The sequence below is a fragment of the Oncorhynchus gorbuscha genome, linkage group LG09 (genome assembly GCF_021184085.1).
Source record: "Oncorhynchus gorbuscha isolate QuinsamMale2020 ecotype Even-year linkage group LG09, OgorEven_v1.0, whole genome shotgun sequence".
In the NCBI taxonomy this organism is placed as follows: domain Eukaryota; kingdom Metazoa; phylum Chordata; class Actinopteri; order Salmoniformes; family Salmonidae; genus Oncorhynchus; species Oncorhynchus gorbuscha.
The window spans coordinates 41,332,788-41,340,349 of NC_060181.1; the positions used below are offsets into that span (position 1 = coordinate 41,332,788).

At 47.1% G+C, this 7,562-nt stretch overlaps 1 long non-coding RNA gene across 1 annotated transcript; it reads right to left on the reverse strand.

The window, feature by feature from the left end:
• Window positions 1-3,207: 3,207 nt before the first annotated feature.
• On the reverse strand, window positions 3,208-7,344 carry LOC124044326. The gene is made up of 3 exons (XR_006840472.1): window positions 7,334-7,344; window positions 5,206-5,208; window positions 3,208-3,345 (listed from the first exon to the last, which is right to left on the reverse strand). It is a non-coding gene; the product is annotated as an uncharacterized LOC124044326 (long non-coding RNA).
• Between the last annotated feature and the right edge of the window lie 218 nt (window positions 7,345-7,562).

Below are 7,562 nucleotides of genomic sequence, written 5' to 3' on the forward strand. Positions count from 1 at the left end.
GATTGAACTCTTTGGCCTGAATGCCAAGCTTCACGTCTGGAAGAAGCCTGGAAGCATGGTGGTGGTAGAATCATGCTGTGGAGATGTTTTTCAGCAGCAGGGACTGGGAGACAAGTCAGGATCGAGAGAAAGATGAATGAAGCGATGAGAGATCCTTGATGAAAACCTGCTCCAAAGGGCTCAGGACCTCAGACTGGGGTGAAGGTGCACCTTCCAATATGACAATAACCCTAAGCACACAGCCAAGAAAACGCAGGAGTGGCTTCAGGACAAGTCTCTGAATGTCCTTGAGTGGCCCAACCAGAGCCTGGACTTGAACCCGATCGAACATCTCTGGAGAGACCTGGAAATAGCTGTGAGGGGAATGTCCCCATCCAACCTGACATAACTTGAAAGGATCTGCAGAGAATGGGAGAAATACAGGTGTGCCATGCTTGTAGCATCATACGCAAGAAAACTCAAGGCTGTAATCGCTGCCAAAGGTGCTTCAAGTACTGAGTAAATGGTCTGAATACTCATGTAAATGTGATATTTCAGTTTTTTACATTTCTAAAAACCTGTTTTTGCTTTGTCCTTACGGAGTATTGTGTGTAGATTGATGAGGGAAGAAAATGAATGAATACATTTTAGAATAAAACTGTAATGGAACTAAATGTGGAAAAAGTCAAGGGGTCTGAATACTTTCCAAATGCAGTGTATGTCAGCTCAAACTGAAATGACCTTTCAATTTTAGCGCCGATCTTCCATGATACTACTGCAACACGGATTTAAAAGTATCATTTTTATATCATGGATGGTTAGTCCTTGCATCCATAGGTCTATGTATGAATTTGAGAGTGGCTCCATTTCTGCAAGCCCATCCCTCAGCGTTTTACTAAAACACAGGTGGGGTGACCGCTTGTTATTGTTTCAATAATGGATTCTAGCTTTAAGGCATGTAGTAACATTGAGATTGGGGTCAATTCCATTTCAATCCAGTAAGTGAATTCAAATTGAAATTCCAGAATGTAACCATCCTTATTGGAAATAATGTCAATTAATGGAACGGAATTGACTTCTTTCCAGATTAGTAGGTTGCCCTCCATTACTGTGACACCAGAAATGGTCACTTTCAGGGTACCCAATTGCATTCTAACAGCATACTACACATTCCCCAAAATAAAATAAAAACTCTCACTGTCATCAAAATCACATGCATCTGAAGCATTATACAGTAATTCAGATATTTTCTGTGTAAACAGAAGGACTGGGGTCAGTTCCATATCTACTTCTAAAATAATTCACGAAGTGCTTTTGAAAAATGCACACGAAAAATGAATGCCACTTTTGAGTTCTTGAAGTGGAATCTTGAGTCGTCTCCTGAACTAACCGATTTGAAATGGAATTGACCCCGACTCTGTTGAGTAATGTCCATTCCATTACCTGTGCGATGGTGGAGGCCAGCAGGGCCAGTGTACAGAGTCCCAGAAGATACATTATATTGGAGAGCAGGTGAGGTGTCCTAAGAGTTAAATACTGCAGGAGGCTTGAGGAGCTGTTGATGGTCTGCCCCGGTCTAAGTTTCCAGAGATGGTCCTCAGTGTATCGAGTGCTGTAGAGTTTATTTTCTTTTTCGGAGTTGCACTGCTCTTATATATCGCTCCACCATGTTCCTCTGCTTCCCAGAAGGTTGTGTGTTTGTGTACATGTACACATGTGTGGTGTGTGTACATGTACACATTAACAGTTTCGGCAGGCATATCATGTCAGTGTACAAAACAGCAGAGTTTGGGTTCAACACTTACACTTCCTTTCATTACCTTTCCTTGCTCTGATGAAGCCATGACTGCCGAAACGCATTAGCCTGTCCGGATGAAAATAACAACGGTGAAAGGAGGTCTTTTCGTCTTTTTGTTTGTTTAAATACACTTTCTGGTGTGCTGCCGTTTCCCAATGTTTTTTGAACATGGGATTTCATTTGAAACTACCTTTCCATGACACTTCACTCTATTGTTTCTGTTAATACAAAATCTTCATTTTGGTAAATGGACTGTATAAATACCATACAAATACAGTCCAGGGGAAATGATGTTGCTTCGCAAATTCCATGGCATCGAGTCTATTTTTATTACAGAGATGACCAAGCCACTTTCTCCCAAATCACTTCCCATCTCCTTCCTGGAATTTCACTCTCAAAAACGAAAGCATAATTCTATATTTAGATCTTGTATGCCCATAATCCACAATATATTTAGATTACGCATGCCTACAATCCACTGGTTTGTTTGTTATCAATACAGTGAGAGTAAGTGAGAGTACAGAGAGGTCCGGGGTAAACAAGGGACCTAAAGTGTCCCAGGATCACATTCCACACAACATTACACCACCTCCACCAGCCTGCACCATTGACACCAGGCAGGATGGGGCCATAGCCTCATGCTGCTTCTTGTTTTTTAGCTGGTAGGAGTGGAACAAGGACAGTGGAACCATGACAAGGACAGACAAATTGTGCTTTCCGAGATGCAGTTCTGCACACCACTGTTATACTGCACTGTTATTTGCCTGTTTGTGGTCTGCCTGTTAAGGTGCATGATTCTTGACATTCTTCTTCAACCTCTCATCAACGAGTTGTTTTCGACCACAGGACTGTCGCTAACTGGATGTTTTTGTTTGTCGCACCATTTTCGGTAAATCCTAGACACTATCGTGTGTGAAAATCCCTGAGATACAGGAACTGGCGTGACTGGCACCGACAATCATACCACTCTCAAAGTCACTTAGTTTTGTCATTTCTAACATTCAATCGAACAGTAACTGAATGCCTCGATGCCTGTCTGCTTGCTTTTTTTTGTGTTCATTTTTACCCCGTTTTCTCCCCAATTTCATGGTATCCAATTGTTTAGCTACTATCTTGTCTCATCACTACAACTCCAGTACGGGCTCGGGAGAGACGAAGGTTGAAAGTCATGCATCTTCCGATACACAACCCAACCAAGCCGCACTGCTTCTTAACACAGCGCGCATCCAACCCGGAAGCCAGTCGCACCAATGTGTCGGAGGAAACACAGAGCACCTGGCAACCTTGGTTAGCGCGCACTGAGCCCGGCCCGCCACAGGAGTCGCTGGTGCGCGATGAGACAAGGACATCCCTACCGGCTGGTATCCATGAGTTCCTCTGACTCTGGGAAAGTAGATAACGGGCCTCATTGCCAGAATCCCAAAGTTACCCTTTAACACTCCCAGGAAGGTGCAGTCAATATGACTCTTGCCCTCTATGTGGCGCTCAATGCCATAATGAATGTATTATCAGGCTGGCTGTCGAACCAAACAGTAGAGTCAGGGAGTAACTGAAGACATGGCTGCCCCCTGCTGGTGTGGTGGGAGTGGTTGACCATGTGGCGGTTGTGACAGCGTTTGTTGGTCCTATTGCAGATTTCTGTTGGTCGGTTGTTGGTCCTATTGCAGATTTCTGTTGGTCGGTTGTTGGTCCTATTGCAGATTTCTGTTGGTCGGTTGTTGGTCCTATTGTCGAATTCTGTTGGATGATATCGAATTATTTACATTAGGCTACATGTTACTTCAGCATTAATTCACCCATGTTTATTTGAAGCTGGAATGAATTAGGGACAGTTAAAAAAATGACTGGGGGGCAGGTTACTAAATCATTTTTCAGGTTTTACTATATGACTTCTTCCACCCTAGCCAAATCTCCTCATCTGCTTGCCTGCGCCTCCCCAATCAAGGTCTTTTGGTACTTCCCTTATGCACTACGCTTTTCCATAAGCTTACTATACCACAGGTCAATATAGTCTGCCAGTCTCACTGTCTGTCCTGCCCTCTATCCACCATTCATAGTGGCATGACTATGAATGGTAGGTGGATTGTATAGTGGTAGGTGGATCTGTCATAGGCTATCAATCATACCACACGTAAAATCATTCCAAGCTGCATACATTTTCTACATAAATCCACAAGAACAAGGGGAGTAGCTGATAGGCAGCAGCGAGGCAGGAGTGTCATGTCGTTGCTCATGAAAGAACAATGAAGACGTGAGACACGCAGCTCAAAAAGCTCCACTATTGATCTTGATTAGGGAGAATAAAATGATCCAACCTGGACGAGCCTACAACAACTACGGAAGTATTAGGGCCAAGGGTGTTATGCAGGTGAATGAGGACCCAAAAGCGACTTAACGAAAACAGAGTCTTTATTCCAGTCTTAGACAAAAGCGATAATCCTGGATATTAGAGAGGAATCTGGAGACTGTCATGTTTTGAAAGCAAAAACAGGAAAACTGAAATCCCACTGTCCTGTCATCCTTGTATGTATTGGAGGAATGACTGGAGCAGGTGTCTGAGTCGCGACCACAGACTGCAGGTCGCATTACGAGTGGAAGTTGTGTTTTTTGATTGGAAGGCACCTTTTGGGTCCTCATTCACCGTAGCTGACAGGTCGCTTCAGGAAGACACCTGCTCACACGCAGCATCTGAAGAAGGCAAAAACACGACGGAACAAGAACACAGCACAGCACACATCAAACAATGATCCGACAAGGACAGAAGCGGAAAACAGAGGGAGAAATAGGGACTCTAATCAGAGGGCAAAATAGGGGACAGGTGTGAAAGAGTAAATGAGGTAGTTAGGAGAATGAGGAACAGCTGGGAGCAGGAACGGAACGATAGAGAGAGAGAGAGAGAAGGAGGGGGAGAGAGAGGGATAGAAAGAGGGAAAGAACCTAATAAGACCAGCAGGGGGAAACGAACAGAAGGGGAAGCACAAGGACAAGACATGACAATATATGACAAAACATGACAGTACCCCCCCACTCACCGAGCGCCTCCTGGCGCACTCGAGGAGGAACCCTGGCGGCAACGGAGGAAATCATAGATCAACAAACGGTCCAGCACGTCCCGAGAAAGAACCCAACTCCTCTCCTCAGGACCGTAACGGGAGACGATGAAGAGGGAATCTAGGGCTATTACTCTTATAAAAATGAGACACGGGTAGAGAACTGTAAGCGTTAGAGCAATCAGGACCAAACAGGCCAGGAGAGTAACAACTAGGGACAGACTGAGACACAGCAAGGCTAAGACCAGGAACAGGAGAGAGGCGGTGGCTGTGGACAGACTGAGACACAGCAAGTGCAGGAGCAGAACCAGGAGAGATGCGGTGGCAGGGGACAGACTGAGACACAGCAAGGGCAGGAGAGATGCGGTGGCTAGGGACAGACTGAGACCCAGCAAGACCAGGAGCAGAAGCAGAAAAAAAGTTACCGGACTTATTCTGCGCGCAGTCCGAACAAGCAGCCACGAAACGGCGCGTGTCACGCTCCTGAGTAGGCCACCAAAACCGCTGGCGAATAGAAGCAAGCGTACCCCGAACGACGGGGTGGCCAGCTAACTTGGCAGAGTGAGCCCACTGAAGAACAGCCAGACGAGTAGAGACAGGAACGAAAAGAAGGTTACTAGGACAAGTGCGCGGCGACGGAGTGTGAGTGAGTGCTTGCTTGACCTGTCTCTCAATTCCCCAGACATTCAACCCGACAACACGCCCCTCAGGGAGAATCCCCTCGGGATCGGTAGACACTACAGAAGAACTGAAGAGACGGGATAAAGCATGAGGCTTGGTGTTCTTAGTACCCGGGCGATAAGAAATCACGAACTCGAAACGAGCGAAAAACAACGCCCAACGAGCTTGACGCGCATTGAGTCGTTTGGCAGAACGGATGTACTCAAGGTTCTTTTGGTCAGTCCAAACGACAAAAGGAACGGTCGCCCCCTCCAACCACTGTCGCCATTCGCCTCAGGCTAAACGGATGGCGAGCAGTTCGCGGTTAGCCACATCATAGTTACGTTCCGACAGCGACAGGCGATGAGAAAAATACGCGCAAGGGTGGACCCCATCGTCAGTATGGGAGCGCTGGGACAGAATGGCTCCCACGCCCACCCCCGACGCGTCTACCTCGACAATGAACTGTTTAGTGACGTCAGGTGCAACAAGGATAGGAGCGGATGCAAAACGCTTCTTGAGGAGATCAGTACAACAATCATATGACCGGTGAGGAGGGAGGGAGGTGGCTCTAGACTGACTGAAGACCGTGCGCAGATCATGATATTCCTCCGGCCCTCCTGTCAAATCACCAGGTTCCTCCTGTGAAGAGGGAGCAGAAGAAACAGGAGGAATAGCAGACATTAAACACTTCACATGACAAGAAATGTTCCAGGATAGGATAGAATTACTAGACCAATTAATAGAAGGATTATGACATACTAGCCAGGGATGACCCAAAACAACAGGTGTAAAAGGTGAACGAAAAATCAAAAAAGAAATGGTCTCACTATGGTTACCAGATACTGTGAGGGTTAAAGGTAGTGTTTCACATAATATACTGGGGAGAGGACTACCATCCAAGGCGAACATGACCGTGGGCTCCCCTAACTGTCTGAGAGGAATGTCATGTTCCCGAGCCCAGGCTTCGTCCATAAAACAGCCCTGCGCCCCAGAGTCTATTAATGCACTGCAGGAAGCTGCCGATCCGGTCCAGCGTAGATGGACCGGCAAGGTAGTACAGGTACTTGACGGAGAGGACAGTGTAGTAGCGCTTATCAGTCGCCCTCCGCTTACTGATGAGCTCTGGCCTTTAACTGGACATGAAATGACAAAATGACCAGCGGAACCGCAATAGAGACAGAGGCGGTTGGTGATTCTCCGTTCCCTCTCCTTAGTCGAGATGCGAATACCCCCCCAGCTGCATGGGCTCAACACCTGAGTCAGTGGGGAAAGGTGGTAGTGTCGGGGAGAGGGGGGGGCACAGTTAACGCGAGCTCTCTTCTATGAGCTCGGTGACGAAGATCTACCCGTCGTTCAATGCGAATAGCGAGTTCAATCAAAGAATCCACGCTGGATGGAACCTCCCGGGAGAGAATCTCATCCTTAACCTTAGCGTGAAGTCCCTCCAGAAAACGAGCGAGCAACGCCTGCTCGTTCCAGTTACTGGAGGCAGCAAGAGTGCGAAACTCTAGAGTAATCCGTTATGGATCGATTACCTTGACATAGGGAAGACAAGGACCAGGAAGCTTCTTTCCCAAAAACAGAACGATCAAAAACCCGTATCATCTCCTCTTTAAAGTTCAGATAATCGTTAGTACACTCAGCCCTTGCCTCCCAGATAGCTGTGCCCCAATCCCGAGCCCGACCAGTAAGGAGTGATATGACGTAGGTGATCCGAGCTCTCTCTCTTGAGTATGTGTTGGGCTGGAGAGAGAACACAATATCACACTGGGTGAGAAAGGAGCGGCACTCAGTGGGCTGTCCAGAGTAACATGGTGGGTTATTAACCCTAGGTTCCGGAGACTCGGAAGACCAGGAAGTAGCTGGTGGCACGAGACGAAGACTCTGAAACTGTCCTGAGAGGTCGGAGAGCTGAGCGGCCAGGGTCTCAACGGCATGACGAGCAGCAGACAATTCCTGCTCGTGTCTGCCGAGCATCGCTCCCTGGAACTCGACAGTAGAGTAGAGAGAATCCGTAGTCGCTGGGTCCATTCTTGGTCGGATCATTCTGTTATGCAGGTGAATGAGGACCC